At 37.8% G+C, this 15,629-nt stretch overlaps 1 protein-coding gene across 4 annotated transcripts in view; it reads right to left on the reverse strand.

Moving 5' to 3' along the window:
- Window positions 1-15,629, reverse strand: part of RBM47 (RNA binding motif protein 47) — a 139,986-nt gene that overhangs the window by 95,722 nt on the left and 28,635 nt on the right. The gene's annotated exons all lie outside the window — the stretch shown is intronic.

Below are 15,629 nucleotides of genomic sequence, written 5' to 3' on the forward strand. Positions count from 1 at the left end.
AAGGAATACAGAATCCATACAGAGTAGAAAGAAGGTAATCTCTCAGAGGACGGCACTATGCAGGCGGTTTTCCCAAAGCTTCTTAAGGATGAATTTTTGATCTGTTTGTTCCTGTGGGGCTTAGCACAGACGAAGGTAGGAGACCATAGTAGGAAGTTAATAATAACTTACTATTTAGAATTATATTGTAATTACTTACTATTTAGAAAATAATGTAAATTAATAGGTCTGTGACAACTAATAATGTAACTACTGTTCAGATATTACTCATTTCTTGAACATACATGTCATGAACTCCTTATAGAATCCCCTGCACCTCAAGGCTGAAAACATGATCATTCTATTAAAAGTGTTGTCAAAACAAAACCCAGAAATTTCTCAGCATTGGCGAGCAAACCTGCATAACCAAAAGAGACTCTCGATCTGATCTTTGGAAAATGCAGGGAAAACATCTATAATGCTTTACTTGGTCCCAAATAAGAGATTTAAGATTAGCCACGCATGAAAATGATGAGTTATGATTGTCTCAAATATCCCAACGCTGCAGATGCTTCAGGAGAAGTAATTTCATATACTATAGAGAATTTCCTTCCACAAATAAATGGTTCTCCACATTCTTTCCCTGAAGGGATCCATTGAGGTACAGCAATAAAACACTCTTCTGATAGGAACTCGGTGATAGAGTTAACTCTCAATTATCTAGAGGTTAATTGAGTAGGACCCTTGCATTTTCTGAACCTCAATCCCAGAGGCCTCCTTGGTCATTTCCTTACTGGTTTGAAATTCCTCCAAAACTAGGCAGTGCTGAAGAAAAATCTATCTTTTTAACATTGCTATTATCTTGTAGCCCTAGCTTTATACAGCAAATGGCCGCGAAGAGGGTAGGATACCCACAGAAACCCATCTTTTATCCTTTTTTTTCTTACACTTGGCAAGTATAAAAAAGTTCCACTACTGAACATCCTTCATTTACCAGAGAATTTCATGCTATCACTTGCGAAGATATAAAAGTAAAACAAGACTCCAGGAAATAAGGAACCTACTAGAGAATCAATTGAGAAAATTCTAAGCAGGTTTTCAGTGTTTGGTTTACTTTGTGTCACAGTCTAAGGCTACAAGGTTACAGAAATGGAGTCACTGAATAATTATCAAAAAATACATAAATATTGAAGGAATTCAAAACAAAGAGAAATTGACTATGAGATGCTCACCAAGGAGAATCTCAAATTGGACATGGAAGGAAGCTAAGAATGTGCTGTATGAGTATTCACTAAGAGGAGGGGAAAGGGCATTTCAAGGGTGTGTGGGAAACAAAGGCACCAGAAATTTTCTCCAGCAGCTACCCAGGGTGAAAGTATGAGAACCATCACAGCCCCAGGCAGAATTGCATAACAGGTATTTTTCCCCCTCCAGTGCCTTTTCACCTCCTTCGTTCAAAACCTAGCTCTGTTCTCTCCCTTCCTATCCCCTCCCATCCCATTGCTCACTTCCAAATCTTCCGAAAGTGCCTCTCTACAGCATCCGTCCCCACAAAATCCCATTGAAAACATCTTCAAATCGCAGCGATTTATTTTACCTTTCAAGCAAGCTAATAAAAAATATTAAGAATCCCATTTTAAGGGATACTTACATTTTAAAGAAATCAAATAAATGACTATTTGGTAAAAGATCAGGGGCACTTCTAGGACCTTTTGCAAATTATTTCCTTCTTTCTCTTCTCAGTATTCCACTTGAGAAGGACCATGTTATGAGAGACTTGATGCCATGAACAAGTGAGGGAGGGCTGTGGAAAGTCACCAGCCTCACTTTCTCCCCCAGAGTCATCTGGGTGCACTGGCCAGGTGTAGATCAGGAAGACTGGAGATGGCCCTGGATGAAATAGGAGACCTTAGCCTTTTTTAAAGCTAGTCTTCAACAGGTCTCAGTCTGACTGAGGAAAAACCCAATTTGTAATTAAGGATAGGTAAGAACTGAGGCAAAGAATGACCTCTATTTAAGTCAAAATTTTTTTTTCTAAAAATGTCCATTCTTTTGAGCTAGAAAGAATCAGGGTGGGGAAGACTCAGGGTTTCTGGCCAGAACAGAAACAACAGCCATTTACATTTACTCTGAACCAATAAAGATCCAAGCAAAGACTGGGGCTTGGTCTGTGACCTATTACTGACCAATCAATGAGAGTCAGATCTGGTTCACTGGCATGTCACACCCTCACCTCCCAGATGTCAAGGTCAAGCAACTTCAGGGCAAAGAGCAGCCCAGCTGGGGTGCCCCAGAGTTCAATCAGCCAACACAACTTTCTTTATGGAGCTTTCTTTCTTTTCTTCCTTCTTCCCTCCCTTCCCCCGTTTCTTTCTTTCTTCATAGGGCATCATACCCGCATTTATGCCCCCCAAAATGTAAATTTTTAAAAATTACTCAATCCTCCCAAGTTTATCTTGGGGTTTACTGGCTAGATTTCTCTCTTAAAGGTTTAAATCCCAAATCAGTACTCCCACCAAAAAACCCTTGCTTCAACAAAAAGCAGCAGAGCCACAATATGTGTACTGATAATTGCAGTTGGGGTAAGAGAATCAAAAGGAAAATCTGGGCTTAAAAGCCAGCTGGGCAAGTTACTGAATCTCTAAGTCTTGCTTTTCTTTTAAAGGGGGTGAGGGAATAATAGCAATTATCTCACAGGACTGATGTGAGAATCAAATGAGACAATTATGTAAAACAACCTAAAATGCAAATATGAAATATAAGATAATTACAACAATAAATCCTGTATCAAGAAATGTACTGGCATATTAGGAAATTTCTTGAACCATATTCCCTCAGATATGAATGAGTTCCATGAAAATGTTTCCATGATGGAAAAGGATGACTCTATAATATAATCATAGAAGAAAAGGGAGGAGGAGGATGTTGGAAGAAATCAAACCCATATGAACAGTAGGATTATTACTGAGCAGGAACTTGAAGGTGAATCCATGGAATCCCTCAAGTTTTGTGTTACTAAAGAAAATTAAGGGCAGAATTCTTCAGACCACAAACCCACACTCTTATCTCACAATGCAGCTCCATCAAGTACCCACAGATGAAACATTAGGTCCGTCCCATCGGAAACTACCATCTTACTTCATTCATAATGGATGCCCACTTTCCTATCTGGGACAAAAATTCACCATCTTCTCATCCCTTCCTCCTCATCTCCAAAACAGTCCATAACCCCAGATAAGTATTATATGGCTATCAGTGTGTTATGATGCCTTCTTGTACTCGCTCACTTTCTCTTGACACAATGAGAACAAGACCGGTTATCAAACACATAATTTCCTAAAACTGAGTGGGCCCTCTTTGGCAAACTGATTAGGCAGACATTTTGGATTCTTTCTAATCACCTTGTCTTCCAGATGGCTTCCTTACTTAAATCCAATTGACTCAGTAGACATTATGTTTGTAAGATAAAATCCTCAAAAAATGACATATCCTATAACTCCTCTCGTGACCTAGAACAGCACCATGAAATGAGAAATACTTAATAAGCACCTATTTTGGTTGGTGATAAATAGTTGCCTCCTTTTAGGCTAAAAAGCGTAAGCAGTGATGTACTGTTAGTGACACGTGAAGTGCTGTAATCATTCTGAAAAAACTATTTAGAATTACATTAGGTGTTTACAACAGTCACCACTGATGATGATGGTCAAAAATTTGGTTTAATAATTCTATCCTCAAACCACCTCGCCCTGATTTTATAGCATTCACCCTGGTGTTTCAGATCAGTAGGTATGTAAAAATTTTGCAAACCTTGAAAACATTCAAAAACTCTGCTTGTACCACAGCTGTGACTGCCAGCATGGAGAGAAACAGAAACATCGCCTACCCAGCAAGGGCAAGGTCATTTGACCCGAACTATTCATTCTGATAAGAAAGGAGCTCCCCATTGGCTCACCTGTGTTCCCCATCCCCCCTCTCCCAACTCCAATTCCTCTTAGATGCCATTGCACCTGCCACCGTGCAATCTGGCTCTTGGGGCTCTGTGCCTATATATATATATATATACATATATATATATATAATATATATATATATATATATATATATATATATTTTTTTTTTTTTTTTTGGGGGGGGGTATGAAATCTATCTGATGTTGCAAGGGAAGGTGGTGAGGTTACAGTTGCTCCCAGTACCTATCCCTGCTTGTATATAATAAATACAACTGGAGAAGAAAGGAGCTCAAAACCCAAGTAGTTTGCTGCCTCCACTGGCCGATCATGTGCTAGATAATGTGATAAATCTTAGAAAGAAAAAACCAGACTCTTTTAACTTCAAGGTAGAGTTGGTGGGATGAAGAAAAAAAGCATTAATTACTTTGGATGTTAGGAGGAATACGGTACTGGCTTCTTCAAAGAGATGGCACTTTCTCTTGATTTAAAGATTATCCACCAAGGAGAGGAAGTAAGGAGAGAGCGCTTCAGGAGAGTATGGATGGAACTTTTTCGCAAAATGTAGATAGGAAGTAGACCCATGTGGCTATAATGGAGAATACTAATGGGAGATCCACTGAGAGAGTTGGTCATCAGATTTGGAAGAGCTTGAAATGCAAAACAAATAGGTTTGTACAATAGATAGCCACTGAATCTCTTTGAGTTTATGAATGGCACAGTCAGACCCATGGTTAAGAAGGAATATTGATTTGTCAGCTTGTGGCCAATGGAAGTGGTGGTGGTGAGACAAATTGAGAAGTTACGCAATAGTTCAGGCAAAGGGCACGAAGGTGGTTGTTAGTAGGGGAAAAGAGATGGATGGCAAAGATGAGTAGGTAGAATTGGAAGGGTTGATTGAATATGGGATAGAGGGGTGGGCATTAGGATGGGGAAGAATGAGATGAGAACGAGAATATAAATTCAAAGTTGTGATTCAGTCAGTTCATCCCTCAGTCAATAAGCATTTCACCTGCTGTGTACATGGCAGGTACAATGCAAAACACTGGGGTTACACAGAAGAGCAAACGACAATCTTGGCTCTCAAGGAAGAAAAACAAGCAAACAATTATGTATCAATAACTATACAGGATAAAGAAATTATTTTCTTCAAAAGTAGAATGACCTCTGCCAAAGACCCCCAAGGTAGTGATGGGTACCTTACCTTTCATTGTATTTAGTTAGAACACTAAGTGCTACCTAAACTCACATATGAACACAGCACAGTCCTTCTGTTTTTTATACATCTACTTCCTGAAACTCAACTGAAGAATGCAGGGCCATTGAATTATGCTTCATTTAATACAATCAGTTTCAGTTGTGGCTAAGATGCTAATCACAATCTTTGTTCTAGCTGTTTTCTACCTATAGGATGATAGATGTACCAGAGTAATACCAGAGATAGAAACGTTCAAAAATCATGGGAATGCCTGAAATTGTAGATGCTAGTAGTCATTTTGAAGAACATGTTGCTGGCCAACTAAACAGCACCCAGTGAAAAACTAGAGCGATAGAGTTATGTTAGAGACAGTCTGCTATAAGGGGGGTTTGAAGATCTGGTGAGAGATAATTTTGAGATATCTCTTGGATCTTCCTCAGCTCAAAAAAGTATAATGTTTAGTTCTGTGGAAATACTAAAGTGGCCATTCTAATGGTTGGCCATATTAGATCACCATTTCTATGAAAAAGAAAAAATTCCTTCTTGCCCATTTCTTTTCTCTGCTTTTGTTTAAAAAAAAAAAAAGTTTTGCTTATCCCAGTAGACTTTGACATCCATATCCAGAGAGAGAACTATGGAGACTGAATGTGAATCAAAGCATATATCTATCTATCTATCTATCTATCTATCTATCTATCTATCTATATATATATATCATAGAATTTTCATCTTTTTTTTATTATTCTGTGTATTTTTCCTTGCGTTTTCTTCTTTTTTTGCACAGCATGATACATATGGAAATATATTTAAAAGAACTGCACATGTTTAACCTATATTGGATTGTTTGCTATCTTGAGGGGGGGCAGGGGAAGAGAGGGAGAAACATTTGGAACAAAGTTTTGCAAAGGTGAATGATGAAAGTTATTTTTGCCTGTATTTGGAAAAACAAAAATACTATTAAAGCTGTTTTGCTTCAAGTGTTTGCCTCCACTATGGTTTTTGCCATGTTAAAAAAAAAGTGGAATAAACTTCATGTGCCAGAATTTTTTGTTCCCTTTTTAGCAAAAGTTACAATTTAATCGGATAGGTACAGCCCAACTTTCCTATCACTGGATTAAAAAAAAAAAAAAAAAAAAAAAAAAACTACAGACATGATTCTTCCATAGATTTCCTTGTCTCATTTTATTAACATCTTGTGTTTCTAAAACCTGACCTAAGTCCAGAGTCTCTGCATTTTTTCATTGTTCCATAGGCAAAAGGACTGAAATGCAGACCAGGACCTCCAACATATAGCACACATACCCCACTCCCCCGGAGAGATAAATACATACACATATTTTGCACATATGGAAAATGTGATTTAGTGGACAATTTCTTGAAGATATTGTTAAGAGAAAATGTTGATCTTGTGTCTAAGGACTTATATTCTCTAATAGGTCATACGGACACGTCTAATTATCCATCTGTAGGAGGTTCCCTGAACCCTTTTAGGGGGAGAGGAAAGAGGTGCAGCAGATGTTTGCCATCCATAAAAATGCTTTTGTCTGGCATTGGAATCAGGAGAATTCAGTGCAGATGGATTTATGGAAGTCATCCAACTTTGACAATCCCACTTGATACATTTGTATAGCAACATTAAAAAGCAGCATGGGTTAGAGAAAATCACATCCATTCATTTATCCAGTCATTCAATGAACATGAGCTACTCAGAGCAAAAGGTATAAAGATATATATATAGAAGACCCAGTCCCACGCCCTCCTGAGAGGGCAGCTGGTCACCTTGCCTTTTCCTTATCGTCCTTTCATCTTAGGTTATCCATATACTCATTTCACCTAACCTTCTATCATTAATGTTTTCTGCACATAAATACTTCTGCAGAAAACCTGTCAGTAAACACCTCAAAAATTCTCATTAAGCATGGATGATCTGTTGGAGGCAGAAGATCCACAAAAAGGCTGTCTAGAAAACAGCAACTGATTGACACCCAAATGGAAGATTTAGAGCAGCAAAATGCTTTCTTACTGCTCCAGGGACTCCAGTTTAATTTATTTTTGAATCTGAGCCTACCTATGTAAGAGATCTCCAACAAGAACAAGAAAATAACACAAACTCAATTGACTCCAAGAAACATTTATTTTAAAAAGCACTAGAGTATTTGATAGAGCACAATCCAAATGTTTAGGAAGACAGCTTTTGGAGTTAAACTCATTTTACTTTCCATTTCTGAGTTAAATTACAAGAATAAGTTGCCATTAAAAAAAAAATTGATCGTGAAATACTATCTTTTTTGTCTTAGTGGACATCATAGTTTGGTTGCTTCTACTATGGATCGAGTTTTCAACATGAATCAACCACGAGCTGCTGGCCCATCTATGACAAGGATTTCATATTTTGGAAGTCATTCTATTTAACTTTCCTATTTGAGGGGGAAGGGAGGGGAAAGAGCCTCAGATAATGTCATCTTGCCCATACTACTCATTTTTGGTCTTAATCATTTTCTCTATCATCGCTAACTATTTCATGTGTTTATATCCACTCCATATACTTTTGAGTCAGTCAAAGGCAAAAAAATTGTTATCTCCTGACAGCACCAAAAATAGCGCTAATACATAGGAGACATTCACTAAACATTCAATTAAGGAGCAAGTAAAATCACACTAAATGTCTAAGTAAATGGAGATTCCCCTAAGGCTTTAAAAAAAAACAAACCCAAAACTTTCTTCTACCTATAATCAGAAATTGAGAAATGAACATGATGTCTCTTAAGGAGCTCTCTCAATAACCCTAAGTAGCTCTTCCAATTTACGGGATACTACTGAAAATCTGGCTTAACCAGTTAGTCTGCTTAAACTTTCAAATGTCCTTCAATGAGAAACCCCAAGAAAAACAAGTAACTGTGTGTTTGCTTGAAAAGAATATCCAGAGATTATGTGGATTTCCCCCACCTCAGGTTCATTTATTAATGTCTTTGTTGATTTACTCAGGCAGATAATTCACTAAAGTATATAATCAGGTTCCTACCCAAATTTTCAATTAGATTGATCTTTTGGGAATTGATATCATCCAGTGATAACACTTGATCTTGACCTTCATTACAGTAATCCAGAGACTAGAGCTCCATCAATTGTGTTACTTTTCATATCAAAAAATGGGAGGATAAATAAGGTAGTTTAGCTAATAAATTAGCTTACCTGATGAAAAAAAGCAGGTTGCCTTGTTTAAGTGGAAAAAACAATGAATTTAAGCCAGAGATCTAGCCCGATTGACAATCTTTATTGAAAAGACCTAAAAATGGACTCCAAATGAAGCTGCTGGACTAAAGAGCTTTGATGTCCCTAACAAGTTTGAGGTGGAATCATTAAATAAATACTTCTTCCATGTGACTGATCTAATTAAAAGATTTCATTCCAACAAAACTCTTGTTTGCAAAAGCAAGGAAGTTAAGAGGATTAGCTGTTTCCCTGTTAGTCAAACTAGGAAACAGAGATGTTGCTGTTCATTTAAAAATTTGCTAACCGGTTGGAGCTGAGGCGAAGTTGGTGTGGAATGAAATTAATCTGCTAAAAGAAAAAAAAAAAAACTTTGTCAAATCCCATGGTATTCTTTCTCTTTCATAATTGTTATCGAGAGAGCAAAAGATAACACGATTTTGACTATGTGAGAAAGCTAAGATACCACGTACACATGTACCACAATTACATCATTCTACCTTCCATCAGACTATGATCAAGAATCTTGATTTTTTAAAAATATACAAAATATAACTAAACTCTCCTTACCTGGCCCCTACAGGAGCAGCCTTGAATTTTGGAAGAAACAAAGCTCGTGTACTTCTGTTTCACAGCAAAATCCAGCCTGTTTCATTCAGCCTTTGTATTTTTCAGTCAAAATTAAAACCCAAGCAACATTCTAAAACTTAGGTGGTTTCAGCACAAGATCGGGTTCCTACCCAAATGTGCTCCTAATGTTATTAAGAGAGACCATGAAAAGTTTACACAACAGTGGTTATCGTAGCTCATACCTACTGAGAACACTCTTAAGGTCATTAAATCTACTGAGCAAGGACAGAGCAGACGTTGCTCCACAATTTCAGATACAGCTGGGAGAGACTCTGACTCCCTGAAAGTAGAGTGCTTGGAGATCACTACTCTCTAGCTACACTATTACGCCTTCCACTACTTCTTCCTCCCCTCAATTTATATATCTCTTCAAAGAAAGATATAGTAGGAAAAAACAAAACAAAACATTGATTTCTGAGTTCAAATACTGCCTCTGACACTATTTGTATAATCTTGGGCAAATCACTGTAGGCTACTCAGGGTTCAGTTCCTTCATCTGCAAAAAGAGGACAATTGGATAAAAATAGCTAGAAATCCCTTCTGCCTCCAAGTCTCAGAGAACATGAATTCAATTCCACAAGTACAGACATTTATGTCCTTAGCACAGGCTATTAGACATTTAGATAAGGTAAGATGGGTCCTGAGAACAGAAAGCTTTTGGAATAGGTTGCCAGAAATACACAAGTGAAATTTATTAAAAAGAGAACTATATAATCAAATGCTAAATAGATACAGCTAAGTGGGGAAGTGGATGGAGCACGAGTGTGGAATTAAGGAAGACCTTAATTCAAATGAAGTAGAAGACACTTTCTAACTGGGTGACCCCGAGCAAGTCAAGTAACCTTGTTTGCCTCAGTTTCCTCATTCGTAAAATAGGATGATGATAACAGCAGCATACATCTCAGAGTAAATGAGGATTAAATAAAATTCGAGGAATTATTATTGAATCTAGACATCATCTCTTAAATAGAAATAACTGCAAATTTCTAATCTAAGAACATAAATTGAATTTTATTCAATAATCTAAGCATATGGAAGCACAGAAAGAATAGCAGAGCAGCCAGTATTTGATCTTTCAATTAGGAATACCAATTTCAAGTTCAAGATCCCCCTCGCTTTCCTCCCTCCTTACCCCCTCACACACAATAGTTGTGTGACTCAGGTTATCTCCCTATTATTATTAGGTCATATCAATTATAGTCCAGCATCGGGAGTTTCCATTTAAAGAGATCAAGAGAAATCCCAAGTCCAAATCCAACACCAAAAATTAGCCTTTCTCACTGATTTGTTGCTCAGAAGAAGAATTTTTTAAGATGCTGTATAAACACTAGCATTATGGCTGTTATCAGAAACTTTAGACTCTGAATTCCCAGCAAATGACTTTTCTTTCTAACCCCATCACTTAGCACAAAGTCTGGCACACAGGAAGCGCTTGATAACAGATCTTAGAATCACGTAGCTCTGAGTTCAGACTCCCCTAGGGAAGTGACCTTGCGAGTATTTATTGGGAGAGACACGTTTCCCTCTGAGCAATTACCTATCCAGTTATGGAAGCTCACCTCCATTGATAAGAGACTGGTGATATCATTTGAATGAGGAGCTTCAGAGGAGAAAACCAATATTTTTGGTAAAAAATTTACAATTTTGTAATATATTATGTATAAATGTCCCCATTAAACTCTGTTCAATCAGTCAATGCCTTATATTTACTTTTCCTGCCTCTACCAGTCTGAGGCAATGGATACCACCAAAACAAAACAAGAACATCTAAGTTCACACCTGGATTGAGACATTACCAGCTATATGACCCTAGGCAAGTCATAAAAATTTTCTGCCTCAGTTTCCTCATCTTTAAAAATGAAGATAATAGCACAAACCTTCCAAGATTATGAGAATCAAAAACACAGCACGGTGCCTAGTAAAAGGTACTTAATAAAATGTTAGGGTTTTTTGTTTTTAATTTATAGTGTCTATTTCAAGGGCTTCTCAATACAGAAGCTAAATCATTTAATCAATCAGCAAACCTTTATTGAGCAGTTCCCATGTACCAAACCTCATTTTTTAAAAGTGTGGAACAAAATTTATCGTTCTGAATTTAGAAAATGCTCAACAAGTACTTCAAGAAAAGGAGATAGAGAGCGTTTATGTTCTTCAGTCATTTCTCATCCTGTCTTATTTTTATGAAGCCATTTGAACGTTCTTGGAAGAGATACTTGAGTGGTTTGCTATTTTACAGATGAGAAAAGCTGAGGCAAAGATTTCAACTCACATCTTCCCGATTCCAGTCCTGGGGCTATATCCAGGACACCACTTATTTGCTCTATGGAACTTTAGGTCAAGACATTCAGAGGATAGGATGGATCAGTTGAGACTGTGCTATACAAAAGTCTACATATTACCATAACTGGGTAGCTGGGCAGCCACATTGACTTCAGGGAGGTGACTACTAAGGAGGAAGTAGTTTCCAGGTGATGCTAAAAAGATCAGCCTATAAACCACCTCACAACCATCCTTCCATCAGGACATCCTTTAGTAATTTAACTTTTCCTTTTAAGTTGTTTTCAGCTGATTTCCCCAATACCCAATTAGGAGACAAAGGTAGAGGGATCACAATTCTTTAAAACAGGTGACAGATCCAAAATTCTGCTGTCAAGATGAATAAGAAAATGGACGTTCCAAAAGAGAAATCATTCATCCAAGGAGCCCAGATCTGGGATTGGACTGCAAATCCAAAGTTCACTTTCCAGCTGCCTTCTTTGCATCTCAAAGCCCCATGACTATTTTAACAGAGTTTACATAAATAAATAAACAAGGATATGGGGATCTAATACGTCTATATCAGGAGGCAATTATGTAGTAAGTAGATAGAACACTGCTCATCTTCCTCAGTTCAAATCTGACCTTAGATACTTACTAGCTGTGCGTTGACTTAACCTATTTGCCTCAGTTTCCTCACCTGTAAAATGACCATGGTCACTTCAGTATCTCCACAAAGTATCTTCCACAAAGAAAACAAAAATATCCCATGGTTTGTGCTAACTGCTTGAGATACCAAGAAAAGGAAAACAATCTTGCCCTGCCAAAGGAGCTCACATTTTATCATATAGAGAAATAACTAGGTACATACAAAGAGTGGATGGAGGTAATTTGACAAGAGCAGGCACTGGGGCTGAAGGGACCAAGGAAGGTCTACTGCCTGTGGTATATGAAGAGAGTCTTGAGGGCAGCCAGGAAAATCAAGGGCCAATGGGAAGGAGGTATGGAGATGGCTGGCCAGACCATCAGAGAGATGGAATGTCCTGTGTGAGGAACACTGTAGAGTACAAGAGAAAAAAGGGAAATAAGACCGAAAGGGATGAAGTTCCTCTGAAGAAGTTTATACAATTAATTCTGGGGTTCATAAGGAGCTCCTGATACTCACTGAGCAAAGTAATGACATAATTCTACATTTAAAAAAAAATCACCTTGGTTACTGGATGAACAAGGGATTAGAATTGGAGAGAGCCTCCAGGCTGAGAGACCATTTAGTCCAGACAGGGAGTAGCTTTTCCCCCACAGGATATACATGGGGTGAGTGTGAAGGAGGAGTTGATGAACACAGCTGGGTTGTGAGTCTGCCTCTCCAGTGAGGAGCTCTCCAATTCGCAACTGAGTCAAAATCGAAGAACCTACAAATCAAGATGAAAACCCTGGTTTCCCAGCGTGCAGGTCTGTATTGTTCCTTCTACATTGTGAAGCTTTGGAATACAACCTAGCAAAATAATCCTTACCACTTGCTGCTGTGTAGAAATAATATTTACCATCTATTCTGTGGATTTCATACAGCCTATGTGCATGCGGCTCAAATCTGTAAAATTACAAAGGGGTCGGGCCAATATTTTTTGCTAGGACCAATTCCAATATTACCATGCAGGACAACATCTGCTGGAGTGGGAGGTAATCTCAGACCCTTATCTGAAAACCAGCAAGTCTAATTAAAAAAGGGGCAGAACCTCGGGTAACTGGGGGTGTGGCTGGAAGGAAAATCAGATAAATCCAAAAAGTAAGTCAATAGGGATGGTAAGAAAAGATACATACTTCCTAGAGCCAGGAAGGAGATCCAAAACATTTATTAGGCTGTTTCCTAATTTTAGCTCAAATCTTCCTTCACTCATTCATTATTTCTCAGGTTAATTTGCAGAATTTAAGATATCATAGCCCAAAATCCATATTATAATGCTGCCTTTTCTTTGTATCCTCAGTATTTAGCATAGTGCCTGGCATAACGATGGAGAGCAAATTAATAGCAATTATTATAAATAATATACTATTTATATCAACATGAGCATATTCTATATTGTGACATATAATATTAATGATGATAACTAGAATTTCTAGTCAATGCTTCCTATGGGCTAGATACTCTACTAAATACATTACAATTATCTCATTTCATCCTCATAACCACCTTATAAAGCACATACTATTATTATGCCAATTTTACAGATGAAAGATTGAGGCAAACAAGTGTTTTGGACCGGATTTGACTGTCTTCCTGACTCCAAATTAGGCCATATAAATATTAAACCATATATAAATACTAATTGGCAGACTAAAAAAGAAGGGAAGGGGAAGAAAAAGTTCTTGTGTTTAATAATACGACTAAATTGGAGTCACAAAGTATTTTTCCTACCAAACAGTAAGAGGAATCCATTATCATGCCATTTTAACGTTTTATTAATTAAAATCAGTAAATAATTTAATAATATAAGAAATTAATATTTCTTTGAATATGAAAAGAGAATCATAAAACAAATCCCAGAATGGAAATCGATCTGAAAATTTCTTTGTTTTCAGACAATAGTGATGATGGAAATGAGGAAATGATGGTAGAAGGGCAATCTCATAATAGATGTTCATTTATCAACTGTAGTAATTTATATTATTGTGCTCCTCTCTTCACATGCAGAAAATACGACCCTTTTAAGGCCCAACTCAGTTTTTACTTTCTACTATGAAGATTCGATTTCTCCAGGCAACTTTCAGTCAGTATTAGAAAAAACTCTGGGGGAGAATGGGAGGTAGGTCAGGGGAGGAAAGGGGAAGGGCAGCTAGGTGGGGCAGTGGATAGAGCATCAGCCCTGAAGTCCGGAGGACCCAAGTTCAAATCTGCCCTCAGACATTTAACACTTCCTCTTTGTGTAACCCTGGGCAAGTCATTTAACCCCAATTGCCTCAGCAAAAACAAAAATAGCAAAAGCAAAAGCACTGGCTCTCTCTGGGTGATCTTGGGAAACTGTAGTGTAGAGGGCTGGATTTCAGGTTCCTTCAAACACTATCTCTGGGACCCCAGACACTGGTTTTTGGGCCTCGGTAAAATGAGATCAACCTCTAAGGTTCCTTCCAGCTGCAAATCTACAACTTCCCCATTATCACACTACACGTTTCTGAGGCAAGATTTTGAATCTAGCTTTTTCTTATTGCAGATCTAACACTGTCCACACTGCCCAGAGTTACTTTACAAAAGTCAGTGATCCACACACACATACACACGCACCTAAACAGTATTAATACATCTGATTGATTCTTTTTAAAGTTTGACTTTGCTGAGATCAATGATTACTACTTTTACTTTCTAATAAATCACTAACAAAACACCCCCCCTCCAATGCCAATGACAGCAAAGCTTAAATCATGCTCCTGAGGAACCACCCACTTAATAGTTGAAATATCTACCTTTGCCCTCCTAGATCTAGGGAGAGTTCTTAACCTATAGTTTTATGCTGCTGACTCAGTTTATATTCTATTGGAATATTGGAAGCCATTGGTCCAGTTTATGGTCTGACTACACTGAGGGATGCGTTCATGGTCTGTCAGCGCATTTGTTAACTCAGAGTCTCTGAAGTTTTTTTTTTTTTAATCAATAACTACTCCAAGTGTTATTTTCTTTCATGATCCTATGAGTTTTATTTGGTGCATTTAAAAACATTATTTTGAAAAGGGAAATAAACGTGGTTTCAAATTACCAAAAGGGTCTATGACCCCAAAAGAATGAAGAAGGCTGTTAGTAACTAATGAACTTTCCCATTTTTATTGACTTCCTTTTATTCAACTTTTGGAGGTCCGTTCGAAATCTAAATTAGGTTTACTAAAGACCAAGTAAATGTGACATCATCTGGCAAACTTTAAGGAGCACACCTCCTAAAGTTTCTCTACCTCAAAAATCTGGGATTTTGTGGGCGTGGCCAATTCTTCTGGGAATGCAGATCCCAATCCCTCAGTGACCAAAAAAATTCATTACCTGGGGGGCCAATGGGATGATGAACCTCTCTTGAATTTAGGGAGGCTGGTCTTCAAAACACACACATAATAATCCATCACTGGGCCCAATGCAAAGATTTTTCAGCATGGCAAGACCTGCCAGAGCTTGTACTTGGCTGGCATAGTCTTGGAGAACATTAAGTAGTTGTTATCCAATGAGTGTACTTCATGAACAAACATATTAAATAGGTTCTGGCCCGAGACCCATGGAGCTTCATTTGATACAAAGCTGCAGGCCCAACTGAAACATCGAGAGCTTTCCTCAACCCTTCCTGTATTTTGAAAATCCAAATTTCATATAATTCTAAGCGTGAACGAGACTTCTGCCAGTTAATCTTTTTTTGACAAAATTACATAATGGACAA

Source organism: Antechinus flavipes, chromosome 6 (genome assembly GCF_016432865.1).
Source record: "Antechinus flavipes isolate AdamAnt ecotype Samford, QLD, Australia chromosome 6, AdamAnt_v2, whole genome shotgun sequence".
Classification (NCBI taxonomy): domain Eukaryota; kingdom Metazoa; phylum Chordata; class Mammalia; order Dasyuromorphia; family Dasyuridae; genus Antechinus; species Antechinus flavipes.